We start from the raw sequence: 18,243 nt of genomic DNA on the forward strand, positions 1-18,243 counted from the left end.
ATTTGGTTCATAACATCTGTTAGTTTCACCATGTCTCTGTCAATTTCTGTTTCCATGATCTGTCTATTGCTGAGAGTGGGGTGTTGCAGTACCCCAATGTTATTGTGTGTGGTGCATTGTATTCTTGATATTCAGTAGTTTCTTTTATGACTGTGGGTGCCCTTGCATTTGGAGCATGGATGTTAAGAATTGAGTGTTCATGTTGGTGGATTTTTCCTTTGACGAGTATGAAATGTCTTTTCTTAATTTTTTTGATAACTTTTGGTTAAAAATCAATTTTATTCAATATTGGAATGGCTACTCCAGCTTGTTTCTTGGGACCATTTGCTTGGAAAAAAATTTTCCTGCCCTTTACTCTGTGGTAGTGTCTGTCTTTGTCACTGAGGTGGGTTTCCTGTATGCAGCAAAATGCTGGGTTCTGTTTACATATCCAGTTTGTCAGTCTGTTTTTTAATGGAGAATTGAATCCATTGGTGTTAGGATATATTAAGTAAAAGTGATTGTTGATTTATGTTATTTTTGTTGTTAGATATGGAACTATGTTTGTGTTGTTCTGGCTTTTATTGTCTCTGGTGAGATGTCTGGTTAATTCTAATTGGTGTGCCTCTTAATGTTTCTTGACATTTTTACCTTACTGCTTTTAATATTCTTTCTTTGTTTTGTGCATTTGGTGTTTTGATTTTTATGTTTTGGGAGGAATTTCTTTTCTGGTCCTGTCTATTTGGAGGTCTGTAGGCTTCTTTGACCTCGCTCACTCAGTCAGTCAACAGGTGTCCCGGGGCTGGAGTGAGGATTAAAACGAAATCAGACAATTAGACATTGTAGCATGACCCCAGTCAATTGTGAGACTGAAGGCAGGTTTATCTTTCCCAATTTGCTTTTATGCCATTTTAATTACATGCAAGTACTAAGGCCAAGTAATATAATATGGAACTAGTAAGGCAATAAGCAAAGTCCCTTGATTACTCCCATGGCAGTTGTTTCCAAGGGCTTGTCAGGATGACCAAAATATCTGAGCCCACTTCCTTGTCCAAACACAAAATCTTGCCTGAAGCCTACTTCTTTTGTTCTACCACAAGACTAAAATTCCTGCCTCAACCTACTTCCCTAGTATAGCCTAAAGGTAGATTCTTGCCTGAACTTACTTCCTTGTCAAGGCCTAATGTCAGATTCTTGCCAAGCAGCACCCCAAAAGGCTCATACACACTTGTATGTTCATTGGCATCTCTTTCTTTAGGTAAGGGAAGTTTTCTTCTATAATTTTGTTGAACATGTTTCCTGGACCTTTAATTTGGGAATCTTTGCTCTCTTCTATACCTATTATCCTTAGGTTTGGTCATCTCATTGTGTCCTAGATTTCCTGGATGTTTTGGGCCAGGAGCTTTTTTCATTTTGCATTTTCATTGACTGTTGTTTCAATGTTTTTATGGTATCTTCTGCACCTGAGATTCTCTCTCTTGTATTCTGTTGGTGATCCTGGCATTTATGACTCCTGGTCTCTTTCCAAGGTTTTTTATCTCCAGTGTTCTCTCCCTTTATGGTTTCTTTATTGTTTCTACTTCCATTTTTAGATCCTGGATGGTTTTGTTCAGTTCCTTCATCAGTTTGGTTGTGTTTTTCTATAAGTCTTTAAGGGACTTTTGTGTTTCCTCTTTAAGGTCTTTTAGCTCTTTACCTGTGTTCTCTTGTATTTCTTTAAGGGAGTTATTTATGTCCTTCTTAAAGTTCTTTATCGTCATCTTGAGATGTGATTTTAAATCAGAGTCTTGCTTTTCTGGTGTGATGGGGTATCCAGGACTTGCTCTGGTGGGAAAATCAGGTTCTAATGATGCCAAGTAACATTGGTTTCTGTTACTTATGTTCTTACATTTGCCTCTTGCTATTTGGTTATCTCTAATGGTACCTGCCCTTGGTGTCTCTGACTGGAGCTTGTCCCTCCTGTGATCCAGGTTGTGCCACAACTCTTCAGTGTCTAAATGTCTCTGTGATCCTGTGGTTCTGGGATTTTGTGATCCTGAGATCCTGGGTATGTTTGAGCTCCTGGGAGTTAAGCTAATTCTGGGATCCTGAAATCCTGGTGTAACCAAGCTCCTGAGATCCTTTGATCCTATGGTCCTAGGCATGTTAGAGTTCCTGAGAGTTGAGTTTCTTCTGGGTGTTGTGGGACTGGGTATGGAGCTAGTTCCCAAGGTCTGCTCACTATTAGAAGGATGTCCCTATTGGAGTAGGTGTGGCCCTGTTTCAGTAGGTGTGTCACTGTGAGTGTGGGCTTTAAGACCCTCATCCTAGCTGCCTGGAAGTCCGTATTCTGCTTGCAGCCTTCAGATGTAGAATTCTCATCTCCTCCTGAACCATGCCTGCCTGGATGATGCCTTGATGATATTGGAATGAATATCTCAATCTGAAAGCCAGCCCCAGTTAAATGATGTCTTTATAAGAGTTGCCTTGGTCATAATGTCTGTTCACAGCAGTAAAACCCTAACTAAGACAGAAGTTGGTACCAGGGACTGGGGTATTTCTGTGATAGACCTGACTAAGCTTTGATTAGAAGAATGTGGATTTGGGGACTTTGAATTTTAAAAGCAGTGGAATGCTTTAAGCAGGGCTTAATGAGTTATCCTAGTGTGAATATAGAAGACTTTGTTACTGAGAGTGATGTGAATCATGCAGAACTGGCCCAAGAGGTTTTAGTGGAGAATTTCAATATGTGGCCAAGAGACTGCTTTTGTGGTATTTTGGTGAAGAACATGGCTAATTTTTGCCCTTGTCTGAGGAGTCTGCCTGAGGCTAAGGTGAAGAGACTCAGATTAATTTCACTGACAAAGGAAGTCTTAAAACAGCAGGGTGTAAATTCTGTTGTATGGTTACTGAAGTTCACTCTTATGAAGAACATTTTAATGAAAGGAACAAAATGAGTTTTAATGAAAAGGAGCAACATGAGAAAGGAAAAATATAAATTGTATGGTTCGAGTATTAAAGGGGCACTAGGAAGGGAAATGGAGCTAAATCCTGTGTTCAAGGATATTAAATTGAATTATGGGAGTAGTGACTTTGGGGCAAGATTCTGAGACAGAGCAAGCTCTAGGTGAAGAAAAGCTTAAATCCAGGCATGGTGGTACACAACCTTAATCTCAGGAGACAGACATGCAGATCCCTGAGATCAAGGTCAATCTACAGAGTAAGGTCCAGGACAGCCAAGTTTAGGCAGTGAAGGAGTTGGAAAAGAGGAAGCTAGTGATAGTGTAATAGAACAAGGAGGCCATGTTCCAGGTCCTGCAAGAAGGAGAACTAGGCAGGTTCATCCATGTGGCTCTGGCCATATAGACAACAGGAGAAAAAAAAAACTACTGGGATAATTGATGCTGGTTAAGTGGAACTAAGAAATTAGCAGTGATTAAGAAGAGACCAGCATCACTGAGGTGAAAAATTCTGGGAAGTCTTTTCTGAAAGAACAAAGATGTTGTGCTCCTTAGATAGTCAAGGTTGAAACCTGTGCTGCAGCTGTACTTGGTAATGTGTAAGACTCACCCAGGTGGTACTGGTTTTGAAGGCATGAAGGGGTCATGAAGAGCAGCTGAGGCTCGGCACTTTGAGGAAGGACATTGGTGAAGGTACAATCCCAGTTCCAGTTGACAGTTCAGGACTGAAGAAATCATGCAAAGGAGTTGAGACTTGGCACCATGAAGAGAGCCTGTGAGAGATTATTGGTGAAGCCTAGTTGCAGCAGAAGACTCCAGTGTTTTGGAGATGCTAGTGCCATGAGATGATCACCAAGAGCAGCAGCAGCTGTGAAGTTGGTTAACCTAAGCTTAGAGTGCTTCAGAGAGTAGAGCTGGAGAAGTGAAGCCAGCTCTTCAGAGGAACACAGAAGATCATGTGTGGATCCCAGACATTGAAACAAGAAGTTGTAACATTGAAGTTGCCTTGGAGACCCCAAGATGTTTGAGATGCCAGAGCCGTGGACTATCTGCCGAGGAAAGCTGCTAAAAGAGATTAGAACCAGCCCAGCAGAAAGTAGTTTGTTGCAGTCAACAAAGATGAAAAGGGAAGTTGGATATCTGAAGAGTGCTTTGACATCAGACATGGAGATGCAGAGTTTGGAGTCCCCTTCACCCCTTGCCCCGTGATTTTCCTGTCTTGCTTTGGAGGTTAGAGTTAAGTGTTTTGATAAATCTCAGAAGAGAACTTGAACTTTGGACTTTTAATATTGTTGAGACTGCTATAGTCTATGGGGCTTCGGAAGTTGAATTTTGCATTATGCTATGTTTAGATGTGACCCCCATAGACTCGGTTTGAACAAGACTATGGAGGCCAGGGAGTAGATTGTGATAGATTGTATATGTTCAGCCCAGGGAGTGGGCTGTAAGCCAGCCTCAATTAAATGTTGTCCTTAGAAGAGTTGTCTTTGTCATGGTGTCTGTTCACAGCAGTAAAACCCTAACTAAGACAAATTCCTTGTGTCTAATTATTCTATTGGGGGTTTTGAAGTTCAAACACATGAAAGAAACTTATATCAAAAGCAGCATGTGTCAGAAATAGAATTTGTACTCTAGCTCTAGTTGTAGAGGAGGTGGTCTCTTTATTTATTCACATATATGTGGATATTTAGTAATAAAATAAGAAAGCACAAGTAGCAAGGCTCAGGGAGGAGGGTGAGTGTGGAAATAGTAAGTTAATCTAGTAAGGGAGGATGGAAATGAATTTACAGTAGATAGTAGGGACTGAAGAACACTAGTTTGGGCAGTAGTGAGGGTTTTAGAGAAGTGATAAAAATAACAGAGTATATGACAGATTTGACAGTGATAATACTAAAATTCAGATCTAGAGACACTAAAATTATTGGAAAAACTCATTAAAATAAAAAAAAAAATTGAAGATTCCTGAAAATGTTGTTGCTCTTTAGACTGGCTAATTGGAGGACCTGAAAATATCAAGGTATCTCTTAAAAAGTACCAGTTTGGGGATGAGGAGAGAGACCTGTTAATGAAGTGAGTTTTTATAAACAGAAGATACTGAGTTTGATCTCTGCACACAAATAAAAACACAGTCATGACTGCATATGCTGTGTCTATCCATCATTGGGGAGGCAGAGTTATGATTACCCCTTATGACTTGCTGAAAAACCAACGTAGAAGAATTGATTTGTCTCCTGTTTTAGAGAGACATTGTGTGGTAGATGGAATCCAAGGAGGAAGAACACTGATGTCTCCTGTCCTAAATACACACACACACACACACACACACACACACACACACACACACACTAGCACATATATACACATGTGCACCTCTCACAGAGATGTTAAGGGAATTTGAATCCCTTACAGGGGTCTCTGTAGCAGACATACTGTGTTATTTTATATTCTTTTATCAATTTATATAAATAAGGCACTTAATCTTTATTGAGGTGTAAAAATATAGGACATACAGAGCTTAGTTTTCAAACAGTGTTAGGCATTGGAGGAGACAGTCAATTTTCTATCATTTTAAGCAATGGATTCATTTCAGTTTAGGTAGCAAACATATTTACTTGTTAGGAAAATTATCAGTTCAAACTTTAAGACAAATAATTTATACAGGCAGAAGTCAATACATTGGCAATTGATCTCTCTCTCTCTCTCTCTCTCTGTGCATGTGTATGTGTGTGTGTTACATATGTTAAATATATTTGTGTGTGCAAGCTTGGAGGTAAGAGTAGGATATTGGTGTCTTGTTCTAACGATCTCTACCTTGTCCAATTGATATAAGGTGTTTCTTTGAACCTGGAGCTTTACTTGAAGTCAAAAAGTCCCCGTTATCCCTCTGTCTGTGCACCAACAGTACTGGGGTTACAAGAACATACCCAAGTGATTATGCATATGTTGAGGATTCAAACTCAGGTTGTGTGTGGGCAGCAAGCACTTACCTTTTTTGAGCCATTTCTTAAGACAATGAGTTTAAAAAAAATAGATTAGGAATTAGACTTTATTGAATATTTTATACATTGAAATAAGCTAAAGCTCACAAAGAGAACCAAAATCTTTAAAACACCTGTTAATTTTGAATTATATAAATGTGAAAATATCACTCAATATATAGGTAATGGATATTTCACCAGAGTTGCTCAAATGACCAATCCTACCAATTACCGTATGTTTTTATTCTAAAGGCTCCCTGACAAACCTGACCCTGATATTCCTGGGCCAACAATAGAGGACAACGACAGTATTTCTATTATAAAGGTAAATACTAGTTTGTTAAATTTATTTTCTTACAAATTTTCTTAAAATTAGAGTAGTCTACCTATCTCAGTTTTATATGGGAAGGTGGTCAGAGAAAATCATTTTGTAGATGTGAAACTTTCTATAAATTCCAAGTGAACACTACAATCTTGCAGCTAGTGGTAGCTAAATAAGAGAACAGGCAGTAAACACATAGTGAGTGGAAGATTGAGTACAGTTCTTCAACAAAAGACTATCTCTGATGTTTTGACAAAGGTGGTTTGCAGAAATAAATACACATTAGAGTGAATACAGTTTAATGAGTCCAGTTATTTTAATGATCCAGGGATTTCCCAGGAACCTTTACCTTCAGCATAAATATAAGTAGGTTTTTTTTTTCTTCCCTTGGACACTCCTATTTCAGTATCATATATGAGAGCTTCACCTCTATTTCCATCTTTCCAACTATATTTAGATTAACAAAAAATTGTGGAAATTTAGCTATTTGTAATCTCTTAAGTAGCATTATAAAACATTTGCAATGTGTTTTGTATTTGATTCTACTAAGATTATGTTTAAAACTCTTCATCCAGTTAAACAATTTCTTTAATTAGTCATCCATTTTGGAATTGATGATTCATACACTATAGTAACATTTTAATTTTTGATATTTTTTGTTTTGCATTTTGAGATATTATAAACTTACTATTTGTGCCACATTTTAGGATTTGAATTATTAGAAGGCTTTTATTTAGATAATACATATTCACTTTAAAGTGACTTTATAACCATGAGCTGCTAAAGATGTTTGTTACCTGAATCCCAAAGTGGGAGTTTATCTGAATTGTAAGTTGTAATTTTAATGATGTTTGAATGTGGACAAACAGGTTTCTAAACCAGTTTCACAGGTGCTATGATATGGACAACAGTAGTAATTAAATCACTGATGAATTATTTAAAGAAACACATAAATGGAAAATAATGTTCATTTATGCTTCACAATCATGAAAAAAGACAAAGATTGATAAAAATGGGGCTATTAATATTAATAATCATCTTATACAGGGTTTGGAAGTTTTGAAACATAATGAATTAAGTTTAGTCCAAACTACAATGACAAGGCCAAGATTCTTAATTCATGATTTTCTTGTATTCTAGGCTAGCATAAATATTTTAATTCTTAATGACGCTCTAGTCATATATGAATAGATGAGCATATTTGAAGACATTTCATTGTTTTTGATTTTACATTTTGTGTCTCAATACCCTGTAACTATGAAAGAATAAAGAAGTGTTGAAAACATGCCTCCCCCTCGCAAAAAAAAAAAAAAAAAAGTTAATTTTTGAACGAAAGTAAGAAAGTTAATCCTTGGAACAGGCCTGTGAGTGCAGGTGGGACCACCACTGCTGCTCAGAGGAGCCCGCCCTGAATCCTCAGGACACAGGGACCAAGGGGCATCATGGAACAGGAGCCTTCCTGCTCAGAGAAGCCTGCCCTGAATCCTCAGGACACAAGAAACTAGGGGCGGCCTGGAACCTGAGCATCCCAGTTTCTGTCTCCCAATCTGCTACAATGCTCCATACCCAAATAGCTCCAGGAGGGAGCGAGCCTCCCAACAGTGCGGGCAGGCCTGTGAGAGCACGTAGGACCACCACTGCTACTCAGAGGAACCCTCCCAGAACCCTCAGGACACAGGAACTGAGGGGGTGCCTGGGACAGGAGTCTTCTGGTTTCTGACTGTGCCCAGAGTTGATACTATTCCACAGAGCTACATATACAAATTATGCCAAGAGAGAGCTGGTTTCCCAGGAGTGCCTAGACACCTGCCAGCAGAGGTAAGACCACCACTTCTCTTCAAATTCCTGGCCCAAGAGGTACCCTCCCAGAGCCATCAGGAAACAGGAACCAAGGATCAGCTGGGGAAAGGATTCTAATCTCTGTTTGTACCCCAGAGCTGACCCTGTACCACAGCTCTCCATACCCAAATTCCTCCCAGAGAGAACTGGTCTCCCAAGAGTACTGACACACAGGCTTGCAGGAGGGAAAAGCCAAAGTCAGAGAGCAAGACCAGGTAATACCAGATAACCAGATGGCAAAAGGCAAGGGCAAGAACATAGCAACAAAAACAAAGGCTACGAGGGAAGCAGAAAACTAGCCTGACCAGGGACACCAGGTTACCTTGGGCATGGAGTCAGCAGACACCCCTACGGTCCCTAGAGGACTCTCCACACGATCTTAGGGCTTCTGGTGAGTGGAACACAACTTCTGGTCCAATCCAATCTAGTGTGGGACCTGAGACAGCATTAGGGAAGCAGAACACTGGCCTGACCGGGGCACAAGTCCCTTCCGGTCTGCACCAGCAATGGGTCACCTTGTGCGTGGACACCCCCAAGGTCCCTAGAGGATTCTCCACATGATCTTAGGAACACTGGCCAGACAGCTCCATGCTCCTCAAAGGAGACACCACTTCTAGGCACTGTAACACACCCAGGATCTTTGACAACAGGATCCCAGGATAAAAGGAGCTTGGTCACACCAGTATTTCAGGGTCTCAGAGGAACTTGACTGCCAAGAACTCTGACACACCCAGAATCTCAGGTTCACAGGAGCCCACAAGCAAAGGATCACAGATAAAGCTGGATTCTGAGGAGTCCTGAATCAACTGGGATTATAGGAAGGACAGGCTTCAATCAGATATATTGAGGACAGCAAATACTTGAGATAATCAGATGGCAGGAGGCAAGCATAAGAACAGAAACAACAGAAACCAAGGTTACTTGGCATCATCAGAACCAAACTATCCCACCATAGCAAGTCCTGGATATACCATCACACCAGAAAAGGAAGACATGGATCTAAAGTCACTTCTTTTTCTTTTTCTTTTAAATTAAATTAAAATTTTTTAATTAGGTATTTTCTTCATTTACATTTCAAATGCTATCCCAAAAGTCCCCAATAACCCCCCCCCCCAAGTCCCCTACCCACCCACTCCCACATCTTGGCCCTGGTGTTCCCCTGTACTGAGGCATATAAAGTTTGCAAGACCAAGGGGTCTCTCTTCCCAATGATGGCTGACTAGGCCATCTTCTGATACATATGCAGCTAGAGACATGAGCTCCGGGGATACTGGTTAGTTCATATTGTTGTTCAACCTATAGGGTTGCAGACACCTTTAGCTCCTTGGGTACTTTCCCTAGCTCCTCCATTGGGGGCCCCGTGTTCCATCCAATAGCTGACTGTGAGCATCCACTTCTGTGTTTGCCAGGCACTGGCATAGCCTCACAAGAGACAGCTATATCAGGGTCCTTTCAGCAAAATCTTGCTGGCATATGCAATGGTGCCAGCATTTGGAGGATGATTATGGGATGGATCCCCGGGTGTGGCAGGCTCTAGATGGTCCATCCTTTCGTCACAGCTCCAAACTTTGTCTCTGTAACTCCTTCCATGGGTGTTTTGGTCCCAATTCTAAGAAGGGGCAAAGTGTCAACACTTTGGTCTTCGTTCTTCTTGAGTTTCATGTGTTTTGCAACTTGTATCTTGAGTATTCTAAGTTTCTGGGCTAATATCCACTTATCAGTGAGTACATATCATGTGAGTTCTTTTGTGATTGGGTTACCTCACTCAGGATGATGCCCTCCAGGTCCATCCATTTGCCTAGGAATTTCATAAATTCATTCTTTTTAATAGCTGAGTAGTACTCCATTATGTAAATGTACCACATTTTCTGTATCCATTCCTCTGTTGAGGGACATCTGGGTTCTTTCCAGCTTCTGGCTATTATAAATAAGGCTGCTATGAACATAGTGGAGCAAAAATACTCAATAAAATTCTCACTAACCGAATCCAAGAACACATCAAAACAATCATCCATCCTGACCAAATAGGTTTCATTCCAGGGATGCAAGGATGGTTTAATATACGGAAATCCATCAACGTAATCCATTATATAAACAAACTCAAAGACAAAAACCACATGATCATCTAGTTAGATGCGGAAAAAGCATTCGACAAGATCCAACACCCATTCATGATAAAAGTCTTGGAAAGATCAGGAATTCAAGGCCCATACCTAAACATGATAAAAGCAATCTACAGCAAACCAGTGTCCAGCATCAAAGTAAATGGTGAAAAGCTGGAAGCAATCCCACTAAAATCATGGACTAGACAAGGCTGCCCACTTTCTCCCTACCTATTCAACATAGTATTTGATGTCCTAGCCAGAGCAATTCGACAACAAAAGGAGATCAAGAGGATACAAATTGGAAAGTAAGTCAAATTATCACTATTTGCAGATGATATGATAGTATATATAAGTGGCCCTAAAAATTCCACCAGAGAACTCCTAAACTTGATAAACAGCTTCAGTGAAGTAGCTGGATATAAAATTAACTCAAACAAGTCAATGGCCTTACTCTGAAGTCACTTCTTATGATGATGATGGAGGACTTTTAGAAGGAAATACAGGAAAACACAGGTAATCATCTAGAAGCCTTTAAAGAGGAAACACAAAAATGCCTTAGAGAGTTACAGGAAAACACTACCAAACAGGTGATGGAATTGAACAAAACCATCAAGGATCTAAAAATGGAAGTAGAAACAATAAAGAAAACCCAAAGGGAGACAACTCTGGAGATAAAAACCCTAGGAAAGAAATCAGGAACCATAGATATGAGCATCAGCATCAGAGTACAAGAGATGGAAGAGAGAATCTCAGGTGCAGAAGATTCCATAGAGAACATGGGCACACTGATCAAAGAAAATGAAAAATGCAAAAAGATCCTAACTCAAAACATTCAGGAAATCCAGGACAGAATGAGAAGACCAAACCTATGGATAATAGTAGTAGATGAGAATGATGATTTTCAACTCAAAGGCCAGCAAATATCTTCAACAAAATTATAGAAGAAAACTTTCCATACCTAAAGAAAGACATGCCCATGAACATACAAGAAGCCTACAGAACTCCACATAGACTGGACCAGAAAAGAAATTCCTCCCAAACATAATAATCAGAACAACAAATGCACTAAATAAAGACAAAATATTAAAAGCAGCTAGGGAAAAATATCAAGTAACATATAAAGGCAGGCCTATTAGAATTACTCCAGACTTCTCACCAGAGACTATGAAAGCCAGAAGATCCTGGACAGATGTTATACAGACACTAAGAGAACACAAATGCCAGCCCAGGCTACTATACCCAGCAAAACTCTCAGTTACCATAGATGGAGATACCAAAGTATTCCATGACAAAACCAAATTCACACAATATCTTTCCACGAATCCAGCCCTTCAAAGGATAATAATAATAATAATAATAATAATAATAATAATAATAATAAACCAATATAAGGATGGAAACTATGCTCTAGAAAAAGCAAGAAAATAATCCTTCAACAAACCTAAAAGTAGACGGCCACAAGAACAGAATGCCAACTGTAACAACAAAAATAATAGGAAGCAACAATTACTTTTCCTTAATATTTCTTAATATCAATGGACTCAATTCCCCAATAAAAAGACATAGACTAACAGACTGGTTACACAAACAGGACCCAACATTTTGCTGCTTACAGGAAACCCATCTCAGGGAAAAAGATAAACACTACCTCAGAGTGAAAGGCTGGAAAACAATTTTCCAAGCAAATGTTCCGAAGAAACAAGCTGGAGTAGCCATTCTAATATCGAATAAAATCAACTTCCAACCCAAAGTTATCCAAAAAGACAAGGAGGGGCACTTCATACTCATCAAACGTAAAATCTTCCAAGAGGAGCTCTCTGATGCCTCCAAAAAGAAACTAGAGAGAGCACACACTAGCAGCTTGACAACACACCTAAAAGCTGTAGAAAAAAAGGAAGCAAATTCACCCAAGAGGAGTAGACAGCAGGAAATAATCAAACTCAGGGGCGAAATCAACCAAGTGGAAACAAGAAGAACTATTCAAAGAATCAACCAAACGAGGAGCTGGTTCTTTGAGAAAATCAACAAGATAGATAAACCCTTAGCCAGACTCACTAGAGGGCACAGGGACAGCATCCTAATTAACAAAATCAGAAATGAAAAGGGAGACATAACAACAGATCCTGAAGAAATCCAAAACACCATCAGATCCTTCTACAAAATGCTATACTCAACAAAACTGGAAAACCTGGATGAAATGGACAAATTTCTAGACAGATACCAGGTACCAAAGTTAAATCAGGATCAAGTTAACAATCTAAACAGTCCCATATCCCCTAAAGAAATAGAAGCAGTCATTAATAGTCTCCCAACCAAAAAAACCCCAGGACCAGATGGGTTTAGTGCAGAGGATTACCTTTGGTCCTGTGAAGGCTCGGTGCCCCAGTATAAGGGAATGTCAGGGCAGGGAGGCTGGAGTGGGTGGGTCGGAGGGGGAGAACCTTCATAGGAGCAGGGGGAGGGGATATGGGGTAGGGGTTTCCTGGGAGGGGAAACCAGGAAAGTGGATAACATTTGAAATGTAATTAAAGAAATAATAAATAACTTTGACATAGAAAATAATTAAAAAATAATAAAAATAATAACCTCAGCGTAAAAAATAAAATAAAATTTTTATTTTTCCATTACAGAAAATATCTAAAGACCCAGAAATGAATATAAATAACACTGAGTCTATCTCTACAAAAACTTCAACGAGTTTTTTACATCAGAACATGTTGGTCAGAAGAAGTGTAGAGAAAAGAGTTCAAAAACTTTTAGGAAGAAGTGAAGCTAATGTTTGTTCTCAGGAAGTGCCACTACCTATTACCTCTGAAGGACAAACACCCATAAAGGTACTTTCCACTAATTTGGGAAGTGACATACTTGCCTGTGTGTGTGTGCATGTGTGTGTGTGTGTGTGTGTGTGTGTGTGTGTGTGTGATGCACATGTGTACTTATGTCTGCGGTATTGCAGATGGTGTCAGAAAAGAGAAGCCCAGCTTCAAAAAATGTCTGATACCTTCTTCACACCTTCATTCCTGGAAACACCTTGCTAGTCACTTTCTAAGATGTAAATAAAAATAAGTTAAGCTATGGAAATAAAAATTCAGAAAGTGGACATACTTTTAACACAAGTCAGGAGAAGTCATCAAAATAGAGGTAATAAATAATAAAGACTCCTAGAGTAGTTACAGTTAACATGAAAATAACATGTTTGTGCTTTAGATCTTTATTTTATGTACATGGATGTTTTGCCTGCATTCTATCTGGGTACTGTGTGTGTGTCTATTGCCCACAGAGGTCAAATGAGGGCATTGTATCAGACTTACAGGTGGTTGTCAGCTACCATGTGGAAGCTCTGAATTGAACCGAGGTTCTCTGCAAGAGCCACAAGTGTTCTAAACTACTGAGCCATACCATGGCTCCCAGAACAAATATGTTTGATATAGAAATGATTACAGTATAAGTGAAGATATAAGAAATAAATAACCATTCTTAGGATTTTTGCTGACCTCTTGGAGCCCTGGCATCCTTATCTTGCTAGTTTTACACATGGAAATCCAAAGAATATATGGCAATAAGAACAGCAATAGGAAGCTGGGCCTGTTGCACATACCTTTAATCTCAGCACTCAGGAGACAGCAGCAGCCACGTCTCTGTGAGTACAAAGACAGCCCAGTCTAATTTATTTGGCAGAATCGAAGGTAACGTACATATGTGCCATTGCAGAAATGTGGGGGTAAAAAGGATGATTTATGGTTGTCAGTTATCTCCTCAGACCATGTCAGTTTCAGGGATCGATCAAATTTGGATTGTCAGTCTTGCTAGCAAGTACCTTTATCCACTTAGCCATCTCATGGACCTCTGATTTACACTCTGACTAAAATTATTTTAGTATTAGCACATACACACACACACACACACACACACACACAAACACACCACAAACACAGAGGCTTGTGTGTTTGTACACTTGGTTCCTGTCTTGGGTAATTGTTTAACCTTTGGATATGGCCTACCTTCCAGAAGAAGGTTGCCTATGATGAATTTTAATGGTCACCAACACTTCTGGCACCTTTCCGAGCTGTCTACTTCCTGGTCTACAACAACTGACTACTGACACAGACCCAGCTAACCTGTTTGCCTTCTGCACTGTCATATACTGAAATTTATGGCAGCCATGAGATTTCCTTCATTAAGTAATTTCTATTAGAGTTTTGTCAAAGCAACTAAAAAAGTAATATCCCTTTTTTTTTCTGTTTTAAAGCTCACTTAGAAGGTAGAAAGCAAGCAGAAGAGATAGCTATTTTTTCAGACCACTTACATCAAATGGTCATCACTGCAACTAGCTAATTGCCTTGAAGCATCTAACCTCAACATTAGGGAAAAAGGGGGGCACATTAGACATAATTATTATACTCAATGAAACCATTAGTTTGCTTTTAATATGGTTAGAAATCAAAGCTAAATCTTTCTTTGAAGTGTAATTCAAGTTGGTTTTTAAAATTTATATTTGCTATTTTATATATAAAAATAAAAAATTGAAAAAATACAAAATAAAAAATAAAAAAAGTTGGTTGCTTGAATGAAATGGACCTGATAGACTCATAGGGAGTGACACTATTAGGAGGTGTGTCTTTGTTAGAGTATGTGTGGTCTTGTTGGAGGAAGATATCTCTGGGCATGTGCAAAGATATCTCTTTGTGATTTCAGAAACTCAAGCTAGTCTCAGTGTTTATTTCTCTTCTTGCTGCCTGATGATCTGGACATAGAAATTTCAATTACCTCTCCAGCACTATATGTGCCTGAGTGTTGCCGTGCTTTCTGTAATGATGATAATAGACTAAACCTCTGAACCTTTAAGCAAGCACAAATTAAATATTTTCCTTTATAAAAGTTGCTATGGTCATGGAGTCTTGTCACAGCAATAAAGACTTAACTAAGACAATATGTGGTTACATTCAGTAATGTTTAGTAAAAGGGAACATATCAGGGAGATAGCTCTCAAGTGCTTTTAGTAAAAAAACAAAACAAAACAAAACAAGAAAACAACAACAACAACAACAACAAAAAACCATATCAAAAACACCATCTGAGCCAATGATATGTTAGGTAATATATGGTTAACAACCTGTCTATTGGCAGGCATCTTGTCCTCAATCCCTGATGATTGAAGAAGGAAATTTTAGAGTATATTTAGGTTACTTAAAGACTTATTAAGGAACTAGAGTGATGGCTCAGAGGGTCAGAGCACATACTGTCCTGCTACAAGACCCAAGTCCTGTTTCTAGCATAGATGTCAGAAGACTCATAACTGCCTGGAACTCCAGGATCAGAGAATGCAACAGCTCAGGCCTCCATAGGCAAATGTACTCATACCACCCAAATCATTAAAAAAAATCAATCTTAAAAGTACACGAGAATATCAGAGAAATATTTTTGTTCCATTTTTACCTCTAGTACCAAATTTGACATTTATTTCAAATTTTCAGTAAAGACTTTTTTATTTTAGGTAAAAAATTAGGTGTATAGCATAGAAACATTTGATGAACATAAACTATTTTTTTTTATTATTTTTTAATTAGATAGTTTCTTTATTTACATTTCAAATGTTATCCCCTTTCCTAGTTTCCCCTCCAAAAGTCCCCTCCCCCAGCTCCCCAACCCATCCACTCCCATTCCTGGTGCTGACATTCCCCTATACTGGGGCATAGAGCCTTCATAGCACCAAGGGCCTCTCCTCCCATTGATGACCAATTAGGCCATCCTCTGCTACATATATAGCTAGAGCCACAAGTTCCACCATGTGTTTTCTTTGATTGGTGGTATAGTTCCAAGGAGTTCTGAGGGTACTGGTTAGTTCATATTGATATTCCTTCTATGGGGCTTCAGTCCTCTTCAGTTCCTTGGGTACTTCTCTGGCTCCTTCATTGGGAACCTTGTGCCCTGTCCAATAAATGACTGTGAGCATTCACGTCTGTATTTGCCAGGCTCTGGCAGAGCCACGCAGGAGAAAGCTATACCAGGCTCCTGTCAGCAGGCTCTTGTTTTACATCTGCCTAAAGTCTGGGTTTGTTGGTTGTTTATGGATCCCCAAGTGGGGCAGTCTGTGGATGGTTGTTCCTTCAGGCTCTGCTCTAAACTTTGTCTCTGTAATGGCTTCCATGGGTATTTTGTTCCCCATTCTAAGAAGGAACAAGGTATCCACACTTTGGTCTTCCTTCTTCTTGAGTTTCACATGTTTTGCAAATCGTATCTTGGGTATTCTAAATTTCTGGGCTAATATCCACTTCTCAGTGAGTGCATATCATGTGTGTTCTTTTGTGATTGGGTTACCTCACTCAGGATAATATCCTCCAGATCCACCATTTGCATAAGAATTTCATAAATTCATTGTTTTTAATAGCTGAGTAGTATTTTATTGTGTAAATGCACCACACTTTCTGTATCCATTCTTCTGTTGAGGGACATTTGGGTTCTTTCCAGCTTCTGGCTATTATAAATAAGGTTGCTATGAACATAGTGGAGCATGTGTCCTTATTACAAGTTGGAACATCTTCTGGGTATATGCCCAGGAGAGATATTGCTGGATCTTCCGGTAGTACTATGTCAAATTTTTGGAGGAAATGCCAGACTGATTTCCAGAGTGGTTGTATCAGCTTGCAATCCCACCAACAATGGAGGAGTGTTCCTCTTTCTCCACATCCCTGCCTGCATCTGCTGTCATCTGAATTTTTGATCTTAGCCATTCTGACTGGTATGAGGTGGAAACTCAGGGTTGTTTTGATTTGCATTTCTCTCATATCTAAGGATGTTGAACATTTTTTCAAGTGCTTCTCAGTCCTTCGGTATTCCTCAGTTGAGAAAAATTTAAATTTTTAGCTCTTTAGCTCTGTACTGCATATTTAATAGGGTTATTTGATTTTATGGAGTCCATCTTCTTGAGTTTTTTATATATATTGGATATTAGTCCCCTATCAGATTTAGGATTGGTAAAGATCCTTTCCCAATCTTTTGGTGGCCTTTTTGTCTTATTGACAGTGTCTTTTGCCTTGCAGAAACTTTGCAATTTTATGAGGTCCCATTTGTCAATTCTCGATCATACAGCACAAGCCATTGCGGTTCTGTTCAGGAATTTCCCCTGTGCCCATATCTTCAAGGCTTTTCCCCACTTTCTCCTCTATAAATTTCAGAGTCTCTGGTTTTATGTGGAGTTCCTTGATCCACTTAGACTTGAGCTTTGTACAAGGAGATAGGAATGGATCAATTCACATTCTTCTACATAATAACCTCCAGTTGTGCCAGCACCATTTGTTGAAAATGCTTTTTTCCACTGGATGGTTTTAGCTCCCTTGTCAAAGATCAAGTGGCCATAGGTGTGTGGGTTCATTTCTGGGTCTTCAATTCTATTCAATTGATCTACCTGTCTGTCGCTATACCAATACAATGCAGTTTTTATCACAATTGCTCTGTAGTACAGCTTGAGGTCAGGCATGGTGATTCTACCAGAGGTTCTTTTATTGTTGAGAATAGTTTGAGCCATCTTAGGTTTTTTGTTATTCCAGATGAATTTGCAAATTGCCTTTTCTAACTCGGTGAAGAATTGAGTTGGAATTTTTATGGGGATTGCATTGAATCTGTAGATTGCTTTTGGCAAGATAGCCATTTTTACTGTATTAACTTGCCAATCCATGAGCATGGGAGATCTTTCCATCTTCTGAGATCTTGTTCGATTTCTTTCTTCAGAGACCTGAAGTTCTTATCATATAGATCTTTCACTTCCTTAGTTAGAGTCACACCAAGTTATTTTATATTATTTGTGACTATTGTGAAGGGTGTTATTTCCCTTATTTCTTTCTCAGCCTGTTTATCCTTTGTGTAGACAAAGGCCACTGATTTGTTTGAGTTAATTTTATATCCAGGTACTGCACTGAAGCTGTTTATCAGGTTTAGGAGTTCTTTGGCAGAATTTTTGGGGTCACTTATATATACTATCATATCATCTGCAAATAGTGATATTTTGACTTCTTTCTTTCCAATTTGTATCCCTTCGATCTCCTTTTGTTGTAGAATTGCTCTGCCTAGGTCTTCAATAAAAA

At 39.1% G+C, this 18,243-nt stretch overlaps 1 long non-coding RNA gene across 1 annotated transcript in view; it reads left to right on the forward strand.

Annotated features, from left to right (window-relative positions):
- The window catches only part of A630010A05Rik (RIKEN cDNA A630010A05 gene), a 58,968-nt gene that overhangs the window by 14,079 nt on the left and 26,646 nt on the right, over positions 1-18,243 (forward strand). The window contains exons 3-5 of the long non-coding RNA NR_033556.1: positions 6,149-6,221; positions 7,579-8,036; positions 12,793-12,996. This is a non-coding gene — a long non-coding RNA (RIKEN cDNA A630010A05 gene). The remainder of the gene's footprint in view (positions 1-6,148; positions 6,222-7,578; positions 8,037-12,792; positions 12,997-18,243) is intronic.

This window comes from Mus musculus, chromosome 16 (assembly GCF_000001635.26).
Source record: "Mus musculus strain C57BL/6J chromosome 16, GRCm38.p6 C57BL/6J".
In the NCBI taxonomy this organism is placed as follows: Eukaryota; Metazoa; Chordata; class Mammalia; order Rodentia; family Muridae; genus Mus; species Mus musculus.